This window comes from Malaclemys terrapin, chromosome 2 (assembly GCF_027887155.1).
Source record: "Malaclemys terrapin pileata isolate rMalTer1 chromosome 2, rMalTer1.hap1, whole genome shotgun sequence".
Classification (NCBI taxonomy): Eukaryota; Metazoa; Chordata; order Testudines; family Emydidae; genus Malaclemys; species Malaclemys terrapin.
The window spans coordinates 5,727,378-5,744,322 of record NC_071506.1 but is presented as its reverse complement, the minus strand read 5'-3'; the positions used below and the strand labels follow the sequence as shown (position 1 = coordinate 5,744,322).

Here is a 16,945-nt window from a genome sequence, read left to right as displayed (position 1 = left end):
AAGGAAAACTGTATAAAACCTTTAGGAAGTGGCCCAGTACATATTGGAATCACTTCTTCCATCATTGAAATGCATCCCTCTTGGGTGGACCGTTAGTGATTATTTATATTTCGCTAGTGCTTAGAGACCCCAAATGAGATCGGGGTCTGATTGTGCTAGGGGCTGCATATATTTCCTCTGCCTACCTAACATGGGCCTTGATTAATGAGTTAACAACTTTGGCAAAGGCCTTTGAGACCCTTGGATGAAAATACGATAAGAATGCCAGGTATTCGGTCGTTCATAATAATAATGGTTAATAATAACAACGCATGGCTTTATTCATTTATTATACGTACTCGAGCAATCCGGCAAATGCCCCCGAAGGCGCTCGTTCATCTTTCCCCGATGCTGGAACCGCTGCAGGCAAACTGTGTTGCTGTCCAGGAAAGCACATTGTCTGAACTGTAGTTTCCAGGCTGCTGCGTAACTTAACCTGCTTAAATGAGTGAAGTTTCTACCCTCGAGTTTAGAAGAAGGGACGCCAAGCACCGCCTATTGCAGGGAATCTGGGCCGTGTGGCTTAAACAGCTGCAATCAGAAAAAGAAACGACCCCCCCCATCCCCCCACCCCTCAGCCTACGTTAAAACGAACCTAGAGCCAACCAGAGCCATCTCATTGGAATAATCTCTGGATAAAAAGAGGGTTGAAGCTGGTGCTGAATATCACCTTTTAGGTGTCATGAGTCAACTGCCATTAATACTAGCAGGTTGGGCCAGTGGTTTATAGCCCCTTTCTACCCAGGAGTTCTTCTGTTCTTTGAGTTTATTCACCAGTCTCTGCAGAGAAAATTCTTGGCTGTGTAGACGGTCTGTGATCAGTTTTTGTTGCACGTTTTCGGTACTCACGCTGGATACGCAGGACCCAGGGCATTAGTACTGCTGTTATGTATTACAGGAGCATGCCAGGGGCCAATAAGACCCAGCGTGCTGCTGGGTGCTGTATAAACAAAAAGGGGGCCTGCCTCACAGCACGGAGGTTGGGGATTTGGGACGAACACAGCCGCAAATGAACAGGGGGACGAAGGGCACAGCTTTGCTAGTTACACATTTCTGTTCTCTGATTGGATGAGAGCAACCCTCTGTGTCCGGCACAAATACTCTCCATGGGGATACTAATCTGGCCTTCATCACTGTAGTATCTGAGACCACGTAATCGTTCATGGATTGTATCCTATCGATAATTCCTGTGAGGCAGAGAGGAACTATCCCCATTTTTAGAGGTGGGAAACTGAGGCACAGCTGGGGACTCTGTGCCTAAGATAGGAATAGACCCTAGGTTTCTTGTGTCCCAGTGAATTTTCCAGCCACAAGACCATGCTTCCCACCCTCCTCATGGCTATGAATGTGGAGTTTTCGATCTCCACCTCGTCCGCTTGCCCTGTGAACATTCCCTCCAGCCAACTCCTTCAGTAGACGCGTCGCAGAAAGTAAACACAAAAGGGTTGTGAACCCGGCGGAATGAAATTCATTTAAAAATCTGAAAACGTTTGTGGACCATATCTGTGGCATCCCTCCAGCTCTAAGCGCACACGCAACAAGTGTCCTTCCGACAGGAGACAGGGAAACAGACAAGGACGTGCAGTGAGTAGATGGCTTAGGGATATTTGATGGAGTTGTGCTTTTACTGACCGGCTTTTCCACTGGGCACGGGGCCTTTTTCTGAAAGCATCCTGCTGCTGCTGTCACTCGGCGGTTCAATAATATGAATAACAGTCACACCCCTTTGCCCGAGAGCTGCATCGATTTTCAGGTGGGAATATTTCAGGGTCGAATGCTGCAGAACGCAGAACCATGAGGATCCCTGCGAGAAAAAGCACAAGTAATTGAACTAGTAGATGCTGGATAGAATCAATAACAGTTCTTGGCGCAATTGGAGCCTTAATACCAGGGAATTTATTGCTTAATGTCAGGGGCAGGAAATTGTACTGTCCATTAATAACACTTGATGAACGGCTGGCAGGTGAGATGGGTAGTGGGAAAATAGAACCTTTCGCTTCTAGGTCACAACTTTGAATCCAACCCAGGTCAGTTGTACTGACCCTAAATCCCGGCTAGCTCAGCGGTATTCAGCAGCTAGTGTGACACTTTATATTGTTTCCATTAATAATGGGCCGCATTTTAAAAAAGATGTGGAGAAATTGGAAAGGGTCCAAAGAAGAGCAACAAGAATGATTAAAGGTCTTGAGAACATGACCTATGAAGGAAGGCTGAAAGAATTGGGTTTGTTTAGTTTGGAAAAGAGAAGACTGAGAGGAGACATGATAGCAGTTTTCAGGTATCTAAAAGGGTGTCATAAGGAGGAGGGAGAGAACTTGTTCACCTTAGCCTCTAAGGATAGAACCAGAAACAATGGGTTTAAACTGCAGCAAGGGAGGTCTAGGTTGGACATTAGGAAAAAGTTCCTAACTGTCAGGGTGGTTAAACACTGGAACAAATTGCCTAGGGAGTTTGTGGAATCTCCATCTCTGGAGATATTTAAGAGTAGGTTAGATAAATGTCTATCAGGGATGGTCTAGACAGTATTTGGTCCTGCCATGCGGGCAGGGGACTGGACTCGATGACCTCTCGAGGTCCCTTCCAGTCCTATAATCTATGAATCTATGAATCTATGAATAAGTGATGAATGGATGTGATAAGCATGTTGCAGACACAGGTCCAATGTGCTATAGGTAATTATAGGTATCTCATTAGAAGGTGTTATAGAGAGGGTTATAAGCTATCTCTGTAACAATTGATTAATCATTTATTAAACCATCTGTTAATTCTTTGGTAAAAGGGACCTTAAGCTACACCATGACTCATCCTTGTTTTAATGTTCAGGATTGAAAGGGCTGTGGAGATTAAACTCTCCTGCAACCCTAAGAGATGGTGGCTGCCACCAAGGGCAGATTTAAACCACCGTTTTAGCGACGAAAGGCTTCATAGCCCATTCTAGCATCCCTGAACCACTCAGCGTCCCCTGCTAGCTCGTACCCCTTCTCCGTCTAGCCCAGCGTCCTATTGCTGATGGGTTTCTATACCTTTCTTAACAGCCTCGTGACAAAGGTGGGTCTTCAGGAGACCCTTGTACGTACACAGGGCAGAGACCTTGCAGATGAGCTCGGCATGGTGGTGAGATGCTGAGAGATGGGAGGGCAAGGCTGGCCTCATTGCTAGAACAGGATAAGCAAGGCTCTGGAGCCTGGCATCGGTAGATAGGCAGTGAGGGAGAGAGCGTAGGAGTCAGGAACAAGAAGCTGAAATGTCGTGCAGTGGAAAAGGGGGAGCTCTAGGCGCGGCAAGGGAGCTATGGAAGGAGGAATACAGCCCGTGAATGTCAGCTCTTGGGACACAAGACTAGCCAGCCAACTGCAAAAACACCCGCGCTAGCCCAACTGTCAAAAGGGCATCACGTGGGTGACGCTTGCAAGCCCCTCACACCAGCACCGGTGTCTTTTAACTCCATGCTGCTCTTTCAGTTTGGATGGTTAGTTGCAGCCCTGAAATAGGTGCTACTGGCTTGAGACACACTGCGAGAAATCTATGGGCTGCAGGTAGCAGACATCATTCCTATAGGAATCACACACAAAGACAGGACTAGAAACGTACCCCTTCAAATCCAGGCCTGCAGAGCTCTGAGCTAAGGGGGAGAGCGTGTCGCTGTTACTAATAGTAGACCCTTAGTTTGCCTGAGTCCCGCCACTAGAGGGCAACATTGACCTCACACACATCCACTACTACTGGCTTTTACCTGATTCTTCAGCTGAGGGCAAGGGAGTATTGCTGGTGGTGAATTTAATGTGCATTGACAATTACAGGGAGGAGGGGGGAAAGAGGCCATCTCAACAAAGCGGACGTTTTTTTCCAGCCGCTCGTCTCTCTCTTTGCAATGTTCTTCTAACACACTCATAACCGTAGTGCCTCGCAAATATTAATGAATCTTGTCCAGGCCTCTTGGTTGCGTGTGCCGAGTATGACTTATTTAATACACCACCGGCCGTAGGATTCTATGACAGAGGAATTCAGAGATCCAATTGAACTCTGGCACCGTCACTTTTGTCCTCTTCCAGCTCTCTTGGGCACAGTTGGAGAGATGAGAATTACCCATTTAAGTGTAATAAAATCAAACCCGTGTAAGCTATTACTTGTCATTAATGCTTTATGCAATGTGCAATAAGCAGGGAAGCAGGATTGGGTGTTTGGGGGTTGTTTTATTTTTTTTTTTCAAACTTGCAAATCAGGACATTTATATAAAGTTCTCTGGCTGGTTCCAAAGAGGGAAAGTAGGTCACAGAGAGTGCTCCAGAGGCTAGCAAAAAGCCCTTTGTATAAGGCTACGGTGTCCCGATTTTATAGGGACAATCCCGATTTTGGGGTCTTTTTCTTATATAGGTTCCTATTACTCCCCACCCCGTCCCGATTTTTCACACTTGCTGTCTGGTCAACCTACATAAGGCTGGAATTTCAGGGGCAACTGAGCTATCTCCGCTTGATGCTGATTCGAGCCACAGTGTGGGATGATTTCACTTCTGCAGCCAGCCACACCTCAGCCCCCTGGCCAGAACTTTTGCAAACAGGACAAAAGGATGATTCACAACCATACTACATAAGAACATAAGAACATAAGAACGGCCGTACCGGGTCAGACCAAAGGTCCATCTAGCCCAGTATCCTGTCTACCGACAGTGGCCAATGCCAGGTGCCCCAGAGGGAGTGAACAGAACAGGGCAATGATCAAGTGATCTCTCTCCTGCCATCCATATCCGTCCTCTGACAGACAGAGGCTAGGGACACCATTCCTTACCCATCCTGGCTAATAGCCATTAATGGACTTAACCACCATGAATTTATCCAGTTCTCTTTTAAACGCTGTTATGGTCCTAGCCTTCACAACCTCCTCAGGTAAGGAGTTCCACAAGTTGACTGTGCGCTGCGTGAAGAAGAACTTCCTTTTATTTGTTTTAAACCTGCTGCCTATTAATTTCGTTTGATGACCCCTAGTTCTTGTATTATGGGAATAAGTAAATAACTTTTCCTTATCCACTTTCTCCACATCACTCATGATTTTATATACCTCGATCATATCCCCCTTAGTCTCCTCTTTTCCAAGCTGAAGAGTCCTAGCCTGTTTAATCTCTCCTCATATGGGACCCATTCCAAACCCTTAATCATTTTAGTTGCCCTTTTCTGAACCTTTTCTAGTGCCAGTATAAACTAAACTTCTAAACTACCTAGTATAGTATATATAGTATAGTATACTAGGTAGTTTAGAAGCACAAAGGCCAATCTAATCTCCCTCCCCATCTCCTCCTTTACTCTGCCTTACTTCACCAGGACCCTTGCTAGAATCAGTGGGAGAAACCGCAGCTCATCCTGACCGAAGGTGGCAGAATCTGACTCTTGATGGCTTTCTCTTACTTGCTGCTCTAACCCTCCTATCTTGCTGGCTCTCCACATTTGGGACAGTTCCTAACCCACTTCCTGCCCTCCACCCTTACACCTAGTGCTTGAAGATCTCAAAGTGCTATAAAAGGGGGAAAGTGAGGCACAGAGAGAGCTGAAGGGACTTGCACAAGGTCACCCAGCCAACCAGTGGCAGAAGCAAGAGTAAAACCCAGTTCTCCTGCATCCCGGTCAAGTACACTAGTCACTAGACCATAGGCCTCTGCAGCTCACTGCCTTTCCCTTGTCTTCTCAAACCTACTTCTTCCCAGGACACGTCTTTCCTTGCTATCTTCCCCATTCACCTCTCCTCGCTCTCCCTGTCCTCTACTGTTGTCCCTCATGTCTCTCATGAGGTGTCCATTTTAGACTGTTTTGGCCAACCTGACCTTCTAACTAGTAGGGGGAGGCTGTGTGTTCTAGCTGATGGGCCATATACCCACTCATCAAAAGACCTGGGTTCTATTCTCAGTACTAACTTACTGTGTACTCTCAGGCAAGTTACTTCCCACCTCTGTTTCCCCTCCCTGGTGTGTCTATTCAGATGATGGGCTTGATGTACAGTACTGGGTCCAATCTCAGTGCAGACCTCAAGGTGATATCATTAAGAGGAGCTATTATTGCTCTTCTCTTTGCTTGAATTGCTTCAAGGTTAGTTGATTGCTAATACCTGATTTCACAGCAGGACATTTGATACATGTTGTATTTTGGATTATTGGGTTAATTTTTAAAAATCAGGTGTTTCTCTCTCTCTCTCACTCTCTCTCTATATATATATATTCTAAACAGTCTGAACCCTACACGGTGTGCTGGAAAAAGCTGGGGTGGTGTTGTATTACATATAACAGGAGTTAAGTGAAATGTCACTACAACGTGTGTAATCTGGTGTTATTCCAAATGCTCTTGGGCCTGTTGGAAAAGTTCAAAAGTTGAATGAAAAATGGAAGACCGGGAGCACTTCCCTGGACATTTTCCCCATGTTTGGAGTAGCTCTGCTCCCCCAGGAGTCTGATGTTTTAACGTAAAGGGGACTTGCTGGCAGTGTTATTCCCATGGACATTTCTGCCAGCAGACTCTTGAGTCCAGCTCTGTTGTATCCATTGATGGCTTTGTGACATTGTGCAGTCTTTATGGTTTTATAAAAACATGATAATAAGTGAATATAATGTAACTGGGATAGTTTTAGAAAAATATGGTAAAAAGTGAATATAATGTAACTGGGATATGCTTCATGCAAAAGGTCTCTTGTAAGGTATCATTACAAAGCTTATAATCTACTGAGTGTGCTCATACGATTTGTATAAATGTACTACTCTTGTAACTAAAACTAGAAATATAAAACATAACTCTGAGGGCCTATTGTAATTATGTAAAGTGTGGACCATTAATGATGGTTTGGAATCTTGATGACTCCCATTGTCTGCAGATGGCTGTATTTACCTGTGAGTCTTCCTGTATATGTGTGTGCTGGCAAGTGGGCAATGAAGTCTTGCAGTGACATGTGATCATGTCACCTGAACTGGAATCCATCTTTAACCTGGTGCTTTTCCAGTGAGGGGGGGTGGAAACCCAGAGGGACAAAGGGTTCCTGCCTTATGCAAAAGATATATAAAGGGGTGGAAGAGAACAAGGGAGGAGAGGAGCCATCATGAAGAATCCCCTAGCTATCACCTGAGCTGCAACAAGACCTGTACCAGGGGAAAGAATTGTGCCCAGGCCTGGAAGGTGTCCAGTCTGAGAAAAAACTTACTGAAGCATCTCTGAGGGTGAGATTATCTGTATTCAGTTTGATTAGGCATAGATTTGCGCATTTTATTTTATTTTGCTTAGTGACTTACTTTGTTCTGTCTGTTACTACTTTGAACCACTTAAATCCTATTTTCTGTATTTAATAAAATCACTTTTTATTTAGTAATTTACTCAGAGTATGTATTAATACCTGAGGGAGCAAACAACTGTGCAGATCTCTCTATCAGTGTTATAGAGGGCGAACAATTTATGAGTTTGCCATGCATAAGCTTTATGCAGGGCAAAACGGATTTATCTGGGTTTAGACCCCATTTCTGTGATCTAACCCATCACAGTGGCATAGTTGGCAGGATCCGAACCTGCGCAGGGAAACCCCAATGGATTTCCAATCCACAGAAACCCCTTGGGAGCTGCCACCCGATGTGCCAAGACTACCCCTGCTTGTTTTCCCTGCCAGTTCAGGACTCCAACACCCTGTCTTGCTGAGCCAGACACTCCCGTCTGCTCCAACACAGACTCAGGGTCTGAATCACTTTTTCCCAAAGCTGCAGGTTTACCTGAAAACAGCTCACAGTAGTGCGCTTGTCTTTAGCACTCAGATGCCCAACTCCCAATGGGGTCTAAACCCTCTGGGTTTCCACCCCCCCTCACTGGAAAAGCATCCAAAAGATGGATACCAGTTCAGGTGACATGATCACATGTCACTGCAAACTTCATTGCCCACTTGCCAGCACACACATATACAGGAAGACTCACAGGTAAATACAGCCATCTGCAGACAATGGGAGTCATCAAGATTCCAAACCATCCTTAATGGCCCACGCTTTACATAATGACAATAGGCCCTCAGAGTTATGTTTTATATTTCTAGTTTTAGATACAAGAGTGGTACATTTATACAAATGGGATGATCACACGCAGTAGATTATAAGCTTTGTAATGATACCTTACAAGAGACCTTTTGCATGAAAACAACAAGGAGTCTGGTGGCACCTTAAAGACTAACAGATTTAAGGTGCCGCCAGACTCCTTGTTGTTTTTGTAGATACAGACTAACACGGCTACCCCCTGATACTTTTGCATGAAGCATATCCCGGTTACATTATATTCACTTTTTACCATATTTTTCTAAAACTATCCCAGTTACATTATATTCACTTATTATCATGTTTTTATCAAACCATATAGACTGCACAACGTCAAAGGCTTCTTGGTCTCTCCAGTTCTCTGCCTATGGCACACACACAGCCTAGTTTTTTGAGGCCTGAAATCTTTAGCCTAACTAACATCATTGGTCTTAGTACAGGGGTATCTGGGTGGACATCAGACTAGATCTCTCAGAGTCCCTTCTGGCCTTAAACGCTATGAAATCCCTCTCTGGAAGTCTGCCCATTGTTTCCTTGATCGTTCCTGGCAGGAATCCTCTCTTAGAATACTGGTGCTAATTCACCCTCCATCACTCCAGTGTAAGGCCGTTGGTTTTAGTAGAATTACATGGGCAAGAAATGTAGAGTAACACAGCCGTGAATCAGCCCCAGGAACTGTCAATCTGGGTCTGAGGCTTTTCGGTCTTGGGAACTTTTACACCCAAGTCAGAACATTTTGGGTCATGGGGTCTTTTCCTTCTTCCTTTGGGTTCCACAGGGTCAGCTGCTGAGCTGACGTGGGCTTTGCCTGATCTTTATAAAGCATGAGCCCTTTAAGAGAAGAACATGTTCCTTTGAACGCCTAGCAGGACTTCTGAGGTGGGGGTGTTGTGACAGCATCTTGAACATGCTTTGATTCAAGGGCCCCTGCTCTCTTCTGCTCCTGACAGCACTGTGACAAACCTACACTGCCGCACTCAAAAAGAGAGAAGGAAGAAAAGGTCACGGAGGCTAATTGTGTGATTAAACGGATGAGCTGGAAAACCTGACCTCACCCCTTCTCCGTACGGCCTGTACAAAGCTGAGCTCAGTGTGAAGAACGAATGGAGAGTTGCTTCGTTTGAATTTTAAAACATCTGGCCCATGCTTCTGCTGCAGCTGGAGGGACCAAGCATGGCGGGGGAAAACCTAGGCGTTAGAAAGCCTCTGGGAATACAGAGACAGATGCTCCAACCGTCTGCAGTGCTACACAACACGAATGGGCTTTGTAGAGACAGCTGGAAAAACGCTGCAGAAAAGCCCCACCCGTATTCACTCCTCCTTCCAAACGCATTCGCCTCCCGTCTGCTCCCGCCCCTTTGGGGATCCTTTTCCACCGAGGTGCGCGCAGAGCAGTCGGCTGGCGGGAATGCTTGTGGGAGACATGCAGAGGAAGGCTCTGGGCACAGAAGAGAAGTCCTGATGAGAGAAAGAGACGAGTGAGGGGGAGGAGCAGACCCACAAGAAGGAGCCCAAGTCACTGCGGCCCCTAGAGGGGACGGATGGGCCAGTGGTTGGGAACCTAGATTCAACTCCCTGCTCCACCCCACATTTCCTGTGTGATGTTGTAATAGATGGAAGGGGTGGGGGTCAAAGGTATCAACACCACCCACTCCCTGTCCAGCCCTGGGGCAGGAGGAGTTCTCTGGCCTGCGCAGACTAGCTGACCACCATGATCCCTCCTGGCCTTAGAATCGATGGAGCCAGTGGAGGAGGAGGGAAGCGGTGGTCTGAAATATCCAAGCCGGTGTTGAAGTCAATGAGGAAGAGGAGGGAGGATGAGGCAGCAAAAGGAAGTCATTTCCTGATGGTGAACAATCTGGGTCTGAGCAGCACCGACCGGCCCGCCTGTTGCCGCTCAACGCCTGCCTAAGCCATGTTGAACTCCCCTCTCGCTCACCAGAGCTGCTCCTGTGGTTGAAGAACGCTGGTAGGGCAGCAGCGAGGCTGGCCTGGGTCAGTGGGGACAGAGAACTCCATGCGCCTCTGGCTCCCTTCACCCAGAGAGACGGGCCGACGACGTTTGGCAGGTTCCATGGCCAAGGCCGTCCCGTTACGTTAGCACTGGGAGAACTGGTGACCTCGCTACTAGCCCAATTGCCCCCTTGTTTCCCAATGCATTTTCTTCCCATGTCAGCATCCAAGGAGCGGGCGAGCGGGGATGCAAGGGACTCGGTCCTGGTGTCCCAGGAGGATGACGCGCTCTCAGTCACTCAGCCAGCGAGTCACAGATCCCAGGAATGGCACGGCTGGAAACGGGCTCTCTGGTAAAGAGAGCTTCTTAGGAGCTGGAGCACCGAGATCGCTGGAGAGGCAGCAGCACGCTACACGGCGGACCAAGCTCACAGCTGGATTTAAACACCATTGACATGAAAGCAGGGGCGGCTCTATGGTTTTTGCCGCCCCAAGCATGGCAGTCAGGCGGCCTTCAGCTGTATGCGTGCTGGTCACACAGATTCGGCAGCGTTTCTGCGGGTGATCTGCCGGTCCCGCACCTTCGGCGTACCCGAGCCGAATTGCCGCCGAAGCCGCGGGACTGGCGGACCTCCCACAGGCATGCCCCCGAAGGCTGCCTGACTGCCGCCCTCACGGCGACCAGCACGCCGCCCCCCATGGCTTGCCGCCCCAGGCACGCGCTTGGTGCACTGGTGCCTGGAGCCGCCCCTGCATGGAAGGCGCTCCATTGATTTGCAACAGTGGCGGAGCCGAGCCGGTGTGTTACGCCAACGCTACCCGCACAAGTGGCTCAGTGACGGAGGTTGAGAGCAGCGCCTGGGCACTCCCGTTAGACATCCCATGGCTCAGCTTCATAACCCAGGCGAGGGGCCCGGGGTCAATGGGGAGTGACCCCCTATTTCCCTCTAGAGGTGAGACGCATCGTGCGTGTTTGGGAGGAGCTAGTGTAACAAAGCATGCCGTGACCCCCGAGAATGGCTGTCCCGTGAGACCATAGCACGTGAGCACTGTGCTGGTGTGGCTCTCTGGTTGAGTATGGAGCTTCCCTCTTTAATGTCTGTCCAGCTAGCACATCTCGCCAGTACTAAATTCTCTATAAAGACACATTAAAAAGCAGTGAAGCTGGTGGCTCAGGCTCCTCCAGCGACAATATTTCTTCCTGCAAAGTGTCTGCCAGCTCCTCTAATTAGCAGCGGAAGAGCTACCCCTTGCTAATTGCAATATGCGCATATCTCTATGAAAGGAAGCAGCTCTCGGCTGTAATTAATCGCCGGGCTCTGCCGGCTGTGCTTGGGCTGACGGATGGTGATGGGCCACCGCACTCCATCCTTGCTGCACCAACATCCCAACAAGGAGCAGATGTTCTCTCCATTCCTAGTTGAATTGCCAGGAGCCGAGGGCCAGGCCTTTTACTGCGGCTTTCATTAAGCCATTAGGCTCCCTGAACGTCTGGCTTCTGGCTCGTTAACACACAGACTGTGGAAGGCCCAGTTCAATTAATGATCTGATCAGCAGCACAATTCTCCTTCAAAGCCAACGCGGTGCACTGGACTAGCTGTCCTCAAAGCATGAAAAGCATGTGACGGGGACAGGCACAGAGCAAACGTCCCCTCAATTTTGCCTACGACTCTACCCTGGAGGTCCCTGGTCTAGGGCCCAAGGGACGGTCTGTCTCCATAGCTATTAAGTCCTTGTTGTCTCAGCCAGCCCTGCTACCCAGGGGTCAGACTAGTTCCACTGGGCACAGAGGGTTCTCTGATTTGGACCCAGGCCCTGCATCATTCAAGTCAATGAGAGATTTACCACTGACTCCGATGGACGCAGGATCAGACCTCGGACAACTGCCACAGGAAACTGGACTCCGAAGGAAGACAAAGAGACAGACACTAGCAGGACGCAGCTCCATTGACTTGAGTGAAGTTACACCTGCTAGCCCTGGAGCTGAATCTGTCTCAGGGGTTTTATAGCTGTAGGAGTGAACAATAGCCCAAGGAAAAGGGCTACAGGGCCGAGGGATGGAGACGGTGGAAGCCTGCTACACCAGGATATGGAGGACATGCCTGACATGGGACATCACCATGGATGGAGGCATGAAGGTGAGGGTGGGAGACGGAGACAAAGGGAGTGGCTGAGCATGAAGTGTTGGCAGAGCAAAGAGCGTGAATAGCAAGGGATGAGCGAGCTGCGTAGAGACTCAAATGTGAACGAGAGGAGCTTGAATTTGGCAGGGGATGCAAAGGAGAGCCCCTGGGCCGAGCACAGCTCCACGTAGGCTACCAATCAGCTTTCTCCCGTGAGGCAGATTCACAGCAGTGAGATCTAGACCTGGTTCCATAACCCACTACCCAATGCCCTGGATAGGCGTGGTCAAAGGCAGGGACCCACAACCACTCCTAATGACAGCTGAGCAATAGACCGCTGCCTGCCCTGTGATGGAGTGCAGGGAGTGACCAGGTGAGCCCATCCTCCGATCACTCAGGGCATGTCTACACTGCCATTAAAAATCCACACCTAGCCAGCGCCAGCTGACACGGGCTGGCGGGGCTCAGCTAAGGGGCTGTTTAATTGCAGTGTAGACATTTGGGCTCAAGCCTGGGCCCTGGGACCCTGCCAGGTGCAAGGGGAATCTAGTGAATAAATGACAAACCTGAGATCCAGGTCTTGTAAGGTCTATTCCCAGCTCCAGTACTGGCCCAGTGTGTGTCCTTGGCTAAGTCACATCAGCTCCCTGAACCTCAGTTTCCCAAGTGCAATAACAACGCTCGCTGGCCGACCCTGAGGGTGTTGTGGAGGTGAATTCATTAATGTTTGGGGAAATGTTTTGAGATCCTTCGCCGGTCAGCGCTAGAGAAGTGCCATGGGATGAGAATGACACATTCCTTCCACGAGAGCAACACACACACACCCCAGCCCATGATCTCATGACAGCCTCAGTGTGTAAATCATTTCCATGTAGAGGCGACCAGCTGAGAGATAAATGGAACCTCGGGAAGCTGTACCATACGACCAAGGTGAAATCTCCAGCCTCTCAGGGGTTCCTCTGCAGGATGGAAAAGGCCAATTTATTATTGTTATCTAGGCGACATTTCTCTGCTCAGTTCCTTCCTCGGTTCTCCCAGCCCTGATAAAATCCCCTGCTGCAGCTGACAGACAACTATGCTTGGCTAAGAGCTGCACCTGTATTCCTCCTCCATGGGCCAGCGAGGGCACCCACTCGTAAGCCATTGTGGAGAAGCTAAATGAATTCTTTCCATCGGTCTCCACAGCAGAGGTCTCTGAGGAACTACCCCAGATTGAGGTGTCAACAGAGGAGATTTGGGCACAGACTGATAAACTAAACAGTACTAAGTCCCCAGGGCCAGATGGGATTCACCCAAGAGTTCTGAAGGAACTCAAAAGTGAAATTGCAGAACTATTAACTGTGGTGTGTAGCCTGTCGCTGAAACCCACCTCTGCACCAGATGACTGGGAGATAGCTAATGCGACACTGACTTTTTTAAAAGGGATCCAGAGGCGATCCTGGCAATTACAGGCCAGCAAACCTAACTTCAGTACCAGGCAAACTGACTGAAACTATGGTAAAGAACAGAATGATCAGACACGTAGATGAACATATGTTGGGGAAGAGTCAACATGGATTTTGTAAAGGGAAATCATGCCTCACCAAGTTATCAGCAGACAGGGTACAGGGCTAGATGGACCATTGGTCTGACCCTGTATGGCCGATCTTACATTCCGGCTCCCCAGCCATCACCTCTCTTGGGTGGTGACCAGTGTCTCTCTCCCTCCTGACAGGGATTTTTCCAGGCTACACTGTTCCCTGCCTACACTGTGAATTCCCCAGCAAGGCAGACAGCCTAAGCAGGCCTGCTTTGCCTTCCTTCCTTCCTTCAACAGCCTAATTGCCCATAGTTAAGTTAACACATGGCACTTCCTAAGCAAGCACATTTATCCTTAAGATGACAGCGTCACAGAGAAAACATATTACAAACAATCGAAGAACCTACACACAGGTAATCAGCTTACTAGAGATCACCCAACGCCAACAAGTGCTCTGCGGTGAACGGGCCTGCCAACCCCCAACAGGGCTTATTCTATGGTTACAAGTTCTTACCTGCCTTGGCTTAGAACAAGCATCCCCGTGAGTCACTTCTTTATACGGTTGGGGGTCTCTGATCTGTCCTCATGGAACAGGAGATCAGCCGACAAAAGGTCTCTCCCTCGGGGCGAAGCTTCAAAAGGCTGAGTTCCTGCGTAACTGGAGGGTTTCACTGGCATACACCTTCCCCCTAATGATTTCCTGGGAAACCAACACAACTTTAAACTGTCGCATTGTTTCAAATTGCCCTGTGCAGCTCAGAATGCGGCCCAGGGTTTACATTAGTCAGCTCTCCTCCCTGGAGATATTACGTGCACTCCCACAAAGACACACAAACACTGGCATGTTTGATACAATGAGCTTCTAAGATACTTAAGCTTCATTCACTTAAGGTTTGTCCAGGATATTGTCTTATATGTCATGGATGGTCACATCACACTGGCTGGCTGCCGGAGATCTGTTTCTGCTATAGCGTGGAATAGGGGAACTAGACCCAGTGACCAAACAATCGACTGCAATGGCGGCTGGTAGCCCTAATACCCTCCACCTGCTAGAGGGCAAGTCTGCTGCCTCTGAATCTGCCCCAGTACAAAGGGTTTGCGGTTCTGCACAGACGGTCCTTCAAGCAGGATTGGAAGCCTGACTCACAGGCAGTCGGCATGGTGGGTAATCCCTGTGACGTTGCACTCCATATGATTTAATGAAAATATGCTAATGAGTGTGAATATGATGTAACTGGAATATGCGACATGCAAAAGGTCTCTTGTAAGGGATCATTACAAAGCTTATAATCTACTGAGTGTGATCATCCTATTTGTATAAATGTATCATTCTTGTATCTGAAACTAGAAATATAACTCTGAGGTCCTATTGTAATTATGCAAAGTGTGGGCCATTAATGGTGGTTTGGAATCTTGATGGCTCCCATCTACTAGGACAATGGGTTGTAAATGGCTCTGTTTACTTATATGGAGATATACTTATCTCATAGAACTGGAAGGGACCCCAACAGGTCATCAAGTCCAGCTCCCTACCTTCACTAGCAGGACCAAGTACTGATTTTGCCCCCAATCCCTAAGTGGCCCCTTCAAGGATTAAACTCACAACCCTGGGTTTAGCAGGCCAATGCTCAAACCACTGAGCTATCCCTCCCCCTGCAAGCCTTCCTGTGAATCAGGCCAGGAAGAATGAAGGCTTGGGGTCTCACAGGACATGTGACCATGTCACCTGGTACTGGAATCCATCTTAAACCTGGTGCTTTTCCATTTAGATGGAGGGGTGGGGACCCAGAGAGACAAAAGATTCCTGCCTTGTGCCAAAGCTATATAAGGGGGTGGAACAGAACAAAGGGGGCTGCAGTCATGAGAAATCCCCTAGCTACCACCTGAGCTGCAACAAGGACTGTACCGGGGAAAAGATTGGGCCCGGACTAGGAAGGAGTCTAGTCTGTGAAAGAAGCTTATTGGAACATTTCTGAGGGTGAGATTTACCTGTATTCAGTTTCTTAAATGTATTAGGCTTAGACTTGTGTGTTTTGTTTTATTTTGCTTAGTAAATTACTTTGTTCTGTCTGTTATTACTTGGAACTATTTAAATCCTACTTTTTATATTTAATAAAATCACTTTTGCTTATTAATTAACCCAGAGTAAGTAAGTAATACCTGGGGGAGCAAACAGCTGTGCATATCTCTCTATCAGTGTTATAGAGGGCGGACAATTTATGAGTTTACTCTGTTTAAGCTTTAGACAGGGTAAAACGGATTCATTGGGGGTTTGGATCCCATTGGGAGCTGGGTGTCTGGGTGCTAGAGACAGGAGCACTTCTTAAGCTGTTTTCAGTTAAATCTGCAGCTTTGGGACGTGTGGTTCAGACCCTGGATCTGTGTTGGAGCAGACTGGCATGTCTGGCTCAACAAGACAGTAACAGCAAGAGCTGGGTGAATGCAGCACAAAAATTATTTACAAATGTTTCTATTTTTGATTTTGCTTGCATGCCTTGCAGCATCCTCTGTGGAAAGCGTTTTACTGACAGGAACATTTGCAAAAATACACCTAGCAGAACACTTGTGGATAAATCAATTGCATGGCTTTGCACTGGAGACCTGGTGCTATGCAGTACACTCATCCAGTCCGGAAACAGAAACATACCATGTGACCTTAGGTCCCCCAATCCAGGACCAGAAACGTACCACATGACTGATGTGTCCAATCAAGCAGCTTGGATTTCCAATATCAGCTGGTCAAAGCAATACCCTCAGCAAACATCTTGGGAGCTGCCAGTGGGCTGAAATCTCTTTGTATTAAACATTGACTGAGTCATTGCACATGAAGAATGCGGTGGAAACTGTGATGTGTTTGCAGGTGTTCTCCAAAAGAAAACGGCCAACAGTGCCCAGTTCTGCCAAGCCCCAGAGAGATGTTTGTGTATTTATTTACCTGCAAAAGTAACAACTCCTGTGACTTGCCATTTTTTTAGTTGCTTGCTTGCTTTTCTCCTCTCTGCTTCCATCCCTTCCTCTCACAGGCAATAGAAAAATACAGGATAAATTGCCATGGATAGGCTGCTGTTGTAGAGAGGTGAGAAAACAGCTGATCCTGGAAGCAACAGGAGACGGAAGTGTATAGGGACAGCAGATTATATGTACTGTAACACTGTTGACTCTCTCCTGTTATCACTAGAGCCAAAGAAAAACACCATAATCGGTGATGAATGCTCATGAATCCATGTCTCATCTTCCAGGGAGCCTCAGAACAGGGGACAGACAGAGAGTCA

General features: G+C 47.9%; 1 long non-coding RNA gene across 1 annotated transcript; it reads right to left on the bottom strand.

The window, feature by feature from the left end:
• Window positions 1–1,484: 1,484 nt before the first annotated feature.
• LOC128832500 (uncharacterized) lies at window positions 1,485–16,754 on the bottom strand. Its single transcript, XR_008443987.1, has 3 exons — window positions 16,609–16,754; window positions 14,188–14,373; window positions 1,485–1,843 (listed from the first exon to the last, which is right to left on the bottom strand). It is a non-coding gene; the product is annotated as an uncharacterized LOC128832500 (long non-coding RNA).
• Between the last annotated feature and the right edge of the window lie 191 nt (window positions 16,755–16,945).